Here is a 12,942-nt window from a genome sequence, read left to right as displayed (position 1 = left end):
CAGAAAGATCATCACAAATAAAGTCTGCACTCGATAATCTCTGGAAAGAAGGCACTTGGACTTTTTTTTTTTTAATGATAAATTCCTAGACCCCTGATCAGGCCAGTAGGGCCGAAACATGAGTCATATTGGGTCTCCTTAATCATCTTTGAAGTTTATTGTAATAAAGAAATGGACACCATTTGCGAGAGTTTTTTTTTTTTGTTCCTGTACTGTTTTATGCCTGGTAGATCTTAGTAACTCATCTCACTGATGACCTATGTCTTTTAAACATGTAATTAGTAGATCAAACATAGCAAGATTACACATTATGGGCTAGATTCTCTATATATGGCGCCTAAAAAATTGGCACTGAAAAAAATAATGTTCTGCAGTATCTAAAAACCTTGCTTAAAGTTAGTCATGGTTTCTAGAATAGCACTTACACCTGGGAATTGCACCTAAGTTTAGGTACGACCATTTGCTCCAACTGAAATATGGTGAAAATCCTTGCATCTAAATTATGCGCGTATCCCCTTTATTCCATAACTAGTATTTTAAACCCAACTTTGTATACTTAGGGTTTGCATCCAGGCTTCTTTTGATATGCTTGAAATGAAAATGTGAATGTGTAACTTAGGTGCACAAGATATATTCACATGTGCATTTTGACACCAAGTAAGATTGATCATACCTGACTTTATCATACCTGTAAAGCCTTAGAACCCCCAAGGTAAAGATGATCTCATTAAAATAGTGGCATCTGAATGACAAAGGACTTTGGGGTAAAAGACCTTTGGTTCCTCACAAATATTTGCTTTTGGAAAACATAGGAAATGAAGGTGGCAGACACAGTTTTGTAACTCATGTGTGTTTGGACAATTAGCTAATCAACGCTGAATGGAAATTCAAATATTCAGCACACTTGCTAATATAATGTATCACAAATTGCAGCTGGATAATAACATTTTATGAATTGAATGTAATGAAAATTGTGCTTGCATCCATAAAGCAATTATTATAAATTACTTTGCTATGGAAACACAATTCAACCATCTGTTGGCATTTCAGTGTCTGTGGCTTAGCTGGTGTGAACACTGTGCAATATTTACATAGTGATGCACTGGAAGGATGTCCTAGAGACTAAGCATTTGCCTATATGTTTTTATTTTAAAGGCCAATTTGACTGTATGTTCTAAAATAATAGGCTAGTGTCACCCAAACTAAAGCTATGAGAAATGTGTACTGCTGGCCCTCGGTGTCTGCAACTGGTCAGTGATCGAGTGGTCTGTCCTGAGCTGCCATAAAATAGAGAAACACTTGCTACACAAATGGAAATATTAATATATAATGCAGGGTGATGAGCCATTAAATTTAACTAATCAATATCTACAGTTATACTGATCTCTAGAGCTGACTGTTAAGTGTTATGGGTGTGTGTATTCGTTAGCACAGAATTTAGCTTATTAATGCCTTAAAAATTTATGGACCTCAGTGATGTTCATCGCCAACAACCCCAAAGTTTTTTTTATGGCAATGTAAATAACATCAACATCTTCATAGGTTCACTTTAAAGTATTACTCATTTTTTCTAGAAACACACTCCTTTGGTAAATTCACTTATCTTGGCCCGACTGAAAGAGAATTCAATAAGATAAGTGAATTTACCAAAGGAGTTTGTTTCTACAAAAATTGAGTAATACTTTAAAGTGAACCTATGAAGATATTGATGTTATTTACATTGCCATAAAAAAAACTTTGGGGTTGTTGGCGATGAACATCACTGAGGTCACTAAAAAAATATATATTAAAAAATATATATATGAAGAGTATATATAAAGTTAATGAAGATAATGAAGAGCTAAAGAAGTAGATTCTGATCTTTATTCAGATGAATTAAGTTTATTGAGTGCTGACTGGATACCGAGAAACTTTAGAATTGTTATCTGCGTGGTTTCAGTTAAAATATTTTGAATCAAGCCACTAGTTGAGTATTGCTAAAAACTTATGGGCCATTTTATTAAAGCTTAGAGTGTGCGCTAACAGAATTAGCACACACTAAATGCTCAGAAACCCATTTTATACCTGTGGGCTTCTTAGCATTTATGGCTAGATTCAATATATAGTGCAATAAATTTCTGCACAAAAGAGAAACCTTCCTAGGCGTATTCCAGATATCATGTTGAACCTTACATGCGTGGGGACACTGGCAAACATGGCTTCCAGGAGAAGAATGCTTAATTTTAGTTTGGCTAACACCAAACTGTTAGCCAAATTGTTCCTTAAGAAGGAAAAATGGTATTTTGTCCTCTCAGGCCATATCTGCGGTACAGAACGGCCTGGGAGAGACTAACAGCTATCATTCCCAAGCCTTTGTCATCAGGGATGTAAGTATACTGTGCACAACTTATGATTAGCATTGTTAGGGTTACCATATTTGCTCTCCCCAAAAAGAGGACACATGCCACACTCTGCCACACCCTGCCATACCCTCTGCCCCGCCCCACCCCGTGTCACATACCGCGCACCCCTTTCACACACACCCGCCCCCTCGTCACACCCCCCTAAGGGTGTCCTATCCTCCCCTCCCCTTACCTTACTGTACTGCCTTGGTGGTCTAGTGACCTCTTCAGGGCAGGAAAGAGCCCCCTCTTTCCTGCCTGGAACAGCTGCAGAGACTGTCTTGCTCCCTCCCGTATTGACGCTGATTCAAAATGGCCGCCGAGAGTGACCTTGCAAGACTTCTGCAGAAGTCTCATGAGGCCGCCACAACTCTTGGCGGCCATTTTGAATCAGTGCCGGGACCGGAGTCAGCAAACAACAGTCTGAAAGGCGTTCCGGGCAGGAAAGAGGGGGCTCTTTCCTGCCCTGAAGAGGTCACTAGACCACCAGGGCAGTACAGTAAGGGGAGGTGAGGATAGGATACCACTAGGCCGGCCTGCCGGCCTGCCCATTTGTCCGCTATTCCGGACAAATGGGCAGGCTGGCAAAACCCACCCGGTTGCCTGGCCATATCCTCAAAAAGAGGACATGTCCGGGTAAAACTGGACATATGGTAACCCTAAGCATTATGGTGGTTTACTTCCTGCCCATCTTAGGCAGGATACATCAATCCAAGCTAAATATAATCTTCCACACCAACTGAAGTGTGTCTAGAATTGCTTTGTATTATTATTGTTTGCATGGATACTCAAAGCACTAAAATTCTTTCTAGTACACTAGTAACCCACTCCTCATTGGTCCTGATGTTTTTAGAGAAGATTTTATTAGAAACTTTATTTTCAGACCTAAATTCTTACACATGCATTTTAATACTGAATGTTTGCAGTAAGATTTCAATAGCTGTTTTCAGGACTTGACCCTATGCCAACATAGGGGGCCCTTTTACTAAGCCGCATGGGCACGTATGTGCATCCTACGTGCGTCAATTTTTAACTACCACCCGGCTACCGCATGGCCTGGGCGATAATGTAATTTTTTACACACACCTGCTATGCGCTCTGGAAAATTTTCTGCCAGGCGGAGCTAACCAGGCGGTAATCGGCATTGTACGCTTGCTGACGATTACCACCCAGTTAACTTGCAAGACCTTACTGCTAAGTCAATGAGTGGCGGTAAGGTCTCAGGCCCAAAATGGACGTGCATCAATTTTCATTTTGCCACATGTCCATTTTCGGCCCCAAAAAAGGGCCTTTTTTGCAGGTGTGCTGAAAAATGGACCTGTGCGCGTCCAATACACATGTCTACACCAGCACAGGCCAACTTTCATCCCACCTTAGTAAAAGGACCCCGTAGCCAGGTGTTGTGCTCTTCATCAGGGTAAGCAACTTGACTACAGCACTAAACCATGTCATGTTGGCAGAAGATCCAGTCTTGATAACAGCCATTTAAATCTTGCTACAACTGTTCACCTAATGCAAAAGCATGTGTAAGAATTTAGGTCTGAAAACAAAGTTTCTAATAAAAGGTTCTTTAAAAAAAATCTGGAACAATGATGAATGGGCTACTACTATGGAGCTAAATACAGACAGGTTTGGGGAGCAGTGCAGATGCACAGGTATTGGTGATGGGATTTGAACTCCCCACCACAGAAGGGCAAGGCAGGTGTTTTAATCACTCCACAACTTCATTGCCTGTATTGCAAGTCCTCTTGTAGTGGGAAAGCCTGTGTTTGTGAGGAGGAATGAGCAAAATAAAAGCAGGAGAAGGTACTTCGGGTGGGATTCAAGCCTGCCATTTCTGAATGACAAGACAATTGTCGTAACATCTACACCACCTCAGCTACTAGGCTAGTGTGTGTATTACTTGAATTTTCCAACACTGAATCTGATTGTTGTTGCTAAAGTAATGATCTTGAGGCTATTTTCTTTTGGCTTCTGTTCCTCCTGAACAGGTCACCTATGCTGTAAGCTTCTTCTACATTGGAAAGCCATATCTTGTCAGACTAGCAGGTGGAATTTTATAGAACTGGGGCAGCTTCCTCAAAGCTATAGGGTGGAGCCTCAACAGAGCCTGTCCCCCTTCCTATTGCTATGTCCTTTCAGTGGCTTACTGCAGACTTAGTCTCAGCTAAAGCAAGGGGTTGCTTACTGGACTTTGCTCTCTCAGCCATATGTCCTCATCTTTTTATGGCACGGAGATTCCTGTTTTAGAAACAGGCTTATAATAGTGAGAGACAAAGCTGATACATTACCCATTCCAGGTGAGAGAATGCTTCGGCTGGTCCTGGTGTTACACTTATATCCCAAAGCAGTGTAATATCTGTAGTCCAAAATTGTCTCCTTTGCAATCAGTGCTGCCGGTCCCATAATGCAGGAAGAAATCCAGGACTGGCCCAAAAGTCTCCCTCTAGAAATGGGTACCTTTGCAGATCTGGGGAGAGGGTGTGTAGTGATGGGCCCAGAGCCTCCCAGGAGTACTGCTACAATAACCATGTGATACAGGGTACGCAGGGCAGTGGCCTGGGGACATCACTGCTCTTTTTTCAAGCATGACAAATCTCATCTACTATATTACCTACTGTCTCTATCATCTAAGGATGTTTGTGGAGATCAGCATGTGCAGGTCAAAGGGTTAGACTGCCAACATCTAATGGGCTTAAAAAGCAATTCTTTTTTTAATAGTCTTAGTTTATTTATATTAAAAACAATTCTGTTAGGCATCTATCACATGCCACCAACAGCAACTCCCTCTCCCATTGATCTCCATACCTCGTAACCATACAAATACAAGACTTAAGTATGGCACCCAGAACACAGATGGCTCTCTTGGTGACCTCTCAAAGGACCGTTCCCACACTCAGGAGATACAGTAATTAGTCTTGGATTTCCAAGCCACACTACTCCATGGGAAGACTTACCATTGAGACAGTAGGATCACGCCTATTGGCAGTAGAGGAACCCTGGCTGGGTCTGTTCTCCAAAGCAAAAGCTCTCTCTCTCTCTCTCTCTCTATATATATATATATATATATATATTAGATTGTAAGCTCTTTGAGCAGGGACTGTCTTTCTTCTATGTTTGTGCAGCGCTGCGTATGCTTTGTAGCGCTATAGAAATGCTAAATAGTAGTAGTAAGTTGTAATCTGCCCCACCCCCAAATTGAGGGGTCCTTTTTCTAAGCCATGGCAAAAAGTGGCCCGTGGTAGTGTGGGTGCATGTTTTTGGCATGTGCCAGGCCAGTTTTTACCGCATCTGGGAAAAAGGATGTTTTTTTCCAATGGGCTGCGTAAAGGACTTGCGCTAAAAATTGAAACCAGCACATGCCTATTTATGGCCTTAGTCCTTAACGCCACTCATTGATCTATCAGTAAGGGCTTATGTGCTACATGTGCAGTGACTGGTGGGCATGTGCCAACTGCCTATTAACACTGGAAACCGCGTATGCGGTAGGAAAAAAAAGTAATTTGTCCCAGTGGTATGGGTGCATTCCAAATCCAAAAACACTGCCAGGGGGCGTACTAGCCTGGCAGTAGTCTCATTTTGGTGTGCACTGCATGCATGTAGAGCCTACTTCGCCTTTGTAAAAGGGCCTCTGAGTGTAACACCAAGCTCATCCCATCAACCAAGACAAATGTGTATGTGACATAGTTCTGAGAAAGTAAGAAGCAGGTTTAGCCAAAAGGACAATGTGTATGTGGGATAGGGTTTCTTTTTTGGGGGGGTGCTTACTACAAACAAAATGTATATCAAACTTCACCCTCTTTTATTCTTATTATTTTTAATAATGTGGGATAGTTCTGAGGCAGTAAAAAACAGATTTGGCCAAAAGGTTACATAAGTACATAAGAATTGCCACACTGGGGCAGACCAAAGGTCCATCAAGCCCAGCGTCCTGTTTCCAACAGTGGTCAATCCAGGTTACAAATACCTGGCAAGATCCTATAAAAGTTCAATACATTTTATGCCAGAAAGAAACAGTGGATTTTCCCTAAGTCATTTTAATAATGGTCTATGGTCTTTTCCTTTAGGAAGCAGGCCAAACCATTTTTAAACCCCGCTAAGCTAACTGCTTTTATCACATTCTCTGGGAACGAATTCCAGAGCTTCATTGCATACCCCCTAGTACTAGTATTTTTGGAAAGAGTAAACAAACCATGTCTACCCATTCCACTCCACTCATTATTTTATAGACCTCTATCATATCTCCCCCTGTCATCTTTTCTCCAAGTTGAAGAACCCTAACCACTTCAGCCTTTCTCATAATTCCTAGCATCCTGTTTTTTTTGGCCACTATCGCACACTGAGCACAAGATTTCAGCTTACTATCTACAATGACAGATCTTTTTCTTGGGTACTGACCCCCAAAGTGGACCCCAGTATCAGGTAACTATGATTTGGATTATTCTTTCCAATGTACATCACTTTGCATTTGTTCACATTAAATTTCATCTGTCATTTGGATGTCCAGTATTCCAGTTTCCTAAGGTCTTCCTGTAGTTTTTCACACTCTGCACATGTTCTCATCTGAAAATTTAATCATCTCCCTTGTTGTTTCAATTTCCATATCATTTATAGATAAATTAAATAGCAGTGGTCCCAGTACTGATCCCTACAGCACTCCACTATCCACTCTCCTCCATTGAGAAAAATGACCATATAACCATACCCTGTGTTTTCTGTCCAGTAACCAGTTCCTAATCCTCACCAGAACATAACTTCCTATCCCATGGCTCTTTAATTTTCTCAGGAGTCTCTCATGTGGAACTTTGTCAAAAGCTTTATGAAAATCTAGATATACTATATCAACCGGCTCACAATTATCCACATGTTTATTCATGTCTTCAAAGAAATGAAGCAACTTGTGAGGCAAGACTTCCCTTAACTGAACCCATGTTGACTCTGTCCCATTAAACCATGTTTATTTATGTGTTCCATAATTCTTGTTTGTATTTATGTGTTCCATAATTTTATTTTTTTATAATAGTTTCCACCATTTTACCCTGCACTGATGTCAGGCTCACCAGTCTGCAATTTCCCGAATCACCCCAAAACCATTTTTAAAAATTAAAAATTGGCCTTACATTGGCCACCCTACAAAATTCAGGTACTGCATACGATTTTCATGCTTGAGTTCTTTGAATACCCTTGGATGTATTCCATCCAGTTCAAGTTATCTACTACTCTTTAATTTGTTCATTTGGCTTAGTACGTCTTCCAGGTTCACCGAGGTTTCTTTCAGTTTCTCTGCATCATCACCCTTGAAAACCATTTCTGGTACAGGTAGATCTTTTACATCTTCTTTCATGAAGACTGATGCAAAGAATTCATTTGGTTTCTCTTCTATGGCTTTGTCCTCCCTGAGTGCCCCTTTTGCTCTTTCATGATCTAACGGTCCCACAAATTCCCTATCAGGCTTTTAGCTTCTAATGTACCTGAAAAAATTAGTTACTGTGAGTTTTAGCCTCTGCGGTAAGTTTGTCTTCATATTCTCTTAGACTTATTTATCAATGCTTTGCATCTGTCTTGCCAGTGCTTATGTTGCTTCTTATTTTCTTCATTTGTGTCCTTTTTTCATTCTTTGAAGGACAATCTTTTGGCTGTAATGGCCTCTTTTACTTCACCTTTTAACCATGTTGGCTGACGTTTTCTCTTCATCACACCTTTTCAAATATGTGGAATGTACAGTATCTGGTCTGGGCTTCCAAGATAGTATTTTTGAACAACATCCATGCCTGATTTATCATCCTAACTTTTGCAGCCGATCCTTTTAGCTTCTTTTTAACCATTTTCCTCATTTTATTACAGTTGCCCTTTCGAAAATTAGATGCAGCTACCGTAGAATTCCTTTGAGGCTTCATTCCAGATAGTAGCTCGAACCTAAGAACATAAGTGTTGCCATATTGGGACAGACTGGTCCATCAGGCCTAGCATTTTGTTTCCAACAGTGGCCAATCCAAGTTACAATTACCTGGCAAGATCCCCAAACAGTACATTTTATGCTGTTCTTCCTAGAAATAAAGTGGATTTTCCCCAAGTCCATCTTAGTCATTGTGAACATTTCTTTTAGGAAGCTATCCAAACCTTTTATAAGAACATGTTAAGATCACGTTTCTCAGGGAACACAACACCGTTACCTCTTATACTATGCCCTGCATGCCACCAAGGACTAGATCTAAATTAGCTCCCCATCTTGTCGGTTCCTGGACCAGTTGCTCCAAGAAGCAGTCATTTATTATATCTAGAATTTTATTTCTCTGGCGATCCCTGATGTAACATTTATCTAGTCAATATTGGGTAATTGAACTCACCTATTATTATACCATTGCCCAATTTGCCAGCTTTCCTAATTTCTGTAAACATTTCTTCATCTGTCTGTTTGTTCTGTCCTGGTGGACGGTAGTACAGCCCTACAAGAATACTCTTTCCTTTCACAAATGGAATGTCCATCCATAATGATTCCATGCTGCTGTTTCATGTGGAATGCTTATTTTATTTGACTCAATTCCCTCTTTAACATATATTGCATCCCCCCCCCAATTTGATTCTATCACTGCGATATAATTTGTACCCTGTTAACACAGTGTTCCATTGATTGTCCTTTTTCAACCAAGTCTCTGATATGCCCATTATATCTGTCTCATCGTTTAGTGCTATATACTCTAACTCTCCCATCTTATTTTTTAGTCTTCTAGCATTTCTATACAGGCACTTCAACTTGTGTTTTTTTTCTTGCATCTACAAGCTGCTTACAAGTTGAATTCTGAATAACAGTTTCTTGCTGTCTCACTGGATGCCAAACAAATTGAATGGGATTACTTATTTCAGGTACTTCTCTGGTTTGCCTTTAGTCCTAAATTTATTCAGATGATTAAACTTCTATGTAATAATCCAACGGCTGCAATTGCAGTCAACGGTACTGTTTCACAATTTTTCAATCTCAAAAGAGGTACCAAACAAGCTTGCCCGCTTCCCCCTTACTTTTCAATTTAGTATTAGAACCACTTACAGTTGCCTTACAAGCAAACCCTCTTACAAACTTTCAATTTACACTGATAAAATTCTAGTTTATACAACTTTTAATTATCTTCCAGTCCTGTTAGAGGTCATCGACTCCTTCTGACCCTTATCAGGATACGGAATTGTCTAAATCTGCTGTTATGCCTTTATCCCCACATATGTTTAAACATCAACTGGCAAACTTGCCATTTTCTTGGGAACCCAATAAAATAAGATACCTTGGCATCTGATACACCAACACAATGGTCAAATCTTTGACCCTAATTAAAGATTCCTTTATTTCCCTTTCTATCTCTGTTTTAAATTTATGGTCTCCTCTATACCTCACCTGAGGTAGGATAGGAGCCATTAAGATGGTATTGGCCCCCAAATTGAACTATATATTTAGCATGACCCCTATCCCTTTCCATTGTAACCTTTACAAAAAAATTAATACTTTATTAAATAAATGTATTTGGAAACAAAAACCTCCACAAATAGCCTTGAAAAAATTAAAACTTCGCAAAAACAGGGGTGGAGTTGGTTTTCCTCTCTCAAATTATGTTCTCATTTACAGATGATTGCAATATTGATTTACAGAGATGGATTTCCTATGAAGGCTTCCTAGTATACCCATGTCTTGTATGCCTCCTTCCCCTCTTGGATAAATATGTGTATCTTGAATCTCTGAGACTGCTAAAAAAGCCTCTGCATGGTCTATGAGAGAATTCCACACAGTTACCAAACACAATTTAGAGGCTACGGTAGATATACCTATTTGGCATAGCTCTCTGTTTGAATCCACACTCCTAAGCCAACATGAGACATGAATGGAAGTCCAAGGGTATCTGGTCTCCGTTTCAACTATGTCTTGTGAGTAATTTGTTATCACCAAGTGCTTTATCTATGTTGTACAATGCTCCACTAACTCACTCTCTCTCTTAGAAACAGGTCTCTTCATACATCACCTCCACACAAACTTTCTCCTCTCTCACACACAGTAACTCAAAATTTTCATCTCACTGCCAAGAGTTAGCTACTGGCTGCAAAAAGGCCTCCATTTTGTATAAAAAGCTTATGGACTCTCTTGACAATTCTATTACTCAAATAGAATTATCTTGGGAATATGATCTTGGATTCACCTCTATGGATTTTGACTGGTCTAATTTTTGGGCTAAAGCACTGCACCCAAGTCCACAGCTATATTTCAAATTTCTTTTTTCATCACTCATCGGGCTTATTGGACTCCCATGCAAATAGCCAAGATTTCCAAACAAGCATCTACAGCAATCTAGCCAAGATTTCCAAACAAGCATCTACAGCAATCTGTTGGTCCTGTCAATCTACAGAAGGCATGGTCTCCCACGTGATTTTTTTATTGTAAAAATGTATGTGCATATCTCTGAAGTCCCAGCTACCAAAACAGATTAGTCCATTGGAAAGATAATCTGCTCCAAAAAAGGTGCAAGTCAATGAATAGAATACATTTAAAGGTTGGATGTGCACCATTCCAAGAGATGCAGCCATTTACTCTAAGGAGAACTTGGTGTAAATGTCTGCGTCCAGATTTCTACACAGAGTAGCAAATTCTGTAACCACACACAAAGAATTTAAAAATGCCCATGTCATGTCCTTTTCAAATTGTTCAAAATGCCACCTTTGAGATGTATGTGGTCCTATTTATGTGGACTATGTTATAGAATATGCTTTGTGGGTACTGCATATATGTTCCAAATGGTGCCAATTAAAGTTGCTAATTGTTTGTTAACCTACAATTAGTGGTGCTGATTAGCTTGTTAATCAATTAATCTTGGTCATTATATAGAATATGCCTTGATTTCTATGTGTAATCTTTCAGTACACTATATAGAATCTGGGGTTTACTCATACGCTAAGCTTTAGAAAAAGGGCCCCTTAGTGATAATGACTGATATCCATAAGGTGGTATTTTGTATTTGATATATTTAAAAAAAGGTTTACCAGGACTGATAAAGAATGATACTGAGGAGCTAACTATATAGACAGTATATCCTCAATTGGATTTGATTCTGATGGTCCTTTAGAATTATAAAAGATATATATTTTAGTAGGGTAATTGCAATTTAGTGTTGGTTAAAAATGTAGTGACTCATATAGGTCAGATCTTCAATTTAACTTACTAGACAATAACAAAATGGATAAGCACTCAAAAATGAGACAAAAATTTTGGTCTATTTTAGGTCAGATAGCATTAAAATTCCAACTTTTTCTGTTAAACACATATATCGATATTGCTTCATAATATTCTTCCACTATAAAACAATGACATCTTAAATTGATTTCATCTATCTGACATGATATTATGTTTCGGTGAAATCATCTGCATCAGGGAGAATATCCTTTGGCAAAGAAGTTACTGAACTATGAAGCAGACTAGATGTAAACTGATAGAGGAGCATCTCCTGATGCAGATGATTTGACCAAACCATATTGTCATGTATGATGGACAAAAATTATTTAAGATGTCATTTTATGCGCAATTCTATAACTGGGGGCCTTGCACATGTGAGTGCATAGAAAAGTATATCCTATGCTTGTATATGCACTACGCACTATTCTATAAGACAGCAAATAAGTACCATATTGTGTAACTTCAGGGGCTCTACACATGGGTGGAGTTTGGGAGGGTCGTGGGCATGTCTCCAACAAACATATGCAGCTTATAGAGTGCTGTAGAATGAGTAGACCTGAATTGATTTTTTTTTTACTCTTTCAAAAAGTACAAAGACTAGGGAACACTCAATGAAGTTACATGAAAATATTGCTGGAGGATGTGGTAACAGCGGTTAGCATAGCTGGGTTTAAAAAAGGTTTGGACAAGTTCCTAGATTAATAGTCCATAGTCTGTTAGTGAGAGTGACGTGGAGAAGTCACTGCTTGCCCTGGGATTGGTAGCATGGAATGTTATTACTATTTGGGTTTCTGCCAGGTACTTGTGACCTTGGATTGGCCACTGCTGGAAACAGGATACTGGGCTAGATGAATCATTGGTCTGACCCAGTATGGTTATTCCTATATTCTTGTGTTCTTATATGTAGTTTGCATGGTGGACTTAGGTGTGCCCATTTATGCTTGCTGTTGACCTGGCATGCCAATTTGGGTGTACACTAGTATTCTATAACGGCAACTTGATGCACAGATGCCATTATAGAATTGCTACTTAGTGTGCAGAATCAGTGACCCTAACTGGAGGTGCCAAGTTATAGAATTGCCACTTTGTGGGAAAATATTATGATGCAATATTGATAAATGTGTTTTTAACAGAAAAAGCTGCATTTACGATAACTGATCTGATGAACGACCAAAAGCCATGCTATACATCCAAGCAGCAGCTGTCTGAGCCAGTTTATAATATTTGAAATACTCCTTATCTTCTAGTGATTTCCAGTTTTTTTTTAATGAAAGTGATCCTTTGAGTATTTGTCATTTCATTTTAATAATTTATAAGGGCGAAGGGCCAATTATGCCTTGGTACTGGTTTTGTAGT

Source organism: Microcaecilia unicolor, chromosome 6 (genome assembly GCF_901765095.1).
Source record: "Microcaecilia unicolor chromosome 6, aMicUni1.1, whole genome shotgun sequence".
Classification (NCBI taxonomy): domain Eukaryota; kingdom Metazoa; phylum Chordata; class Amphibia; order Gymnophiona; family Siphonopidae; genus Microcaecilia; species Microcaecilia unicolor.
The sequence above is the reverse complement of the archived record's forward strand: the minus strand, read 5'-3'. Positions refer to the sequence as shown.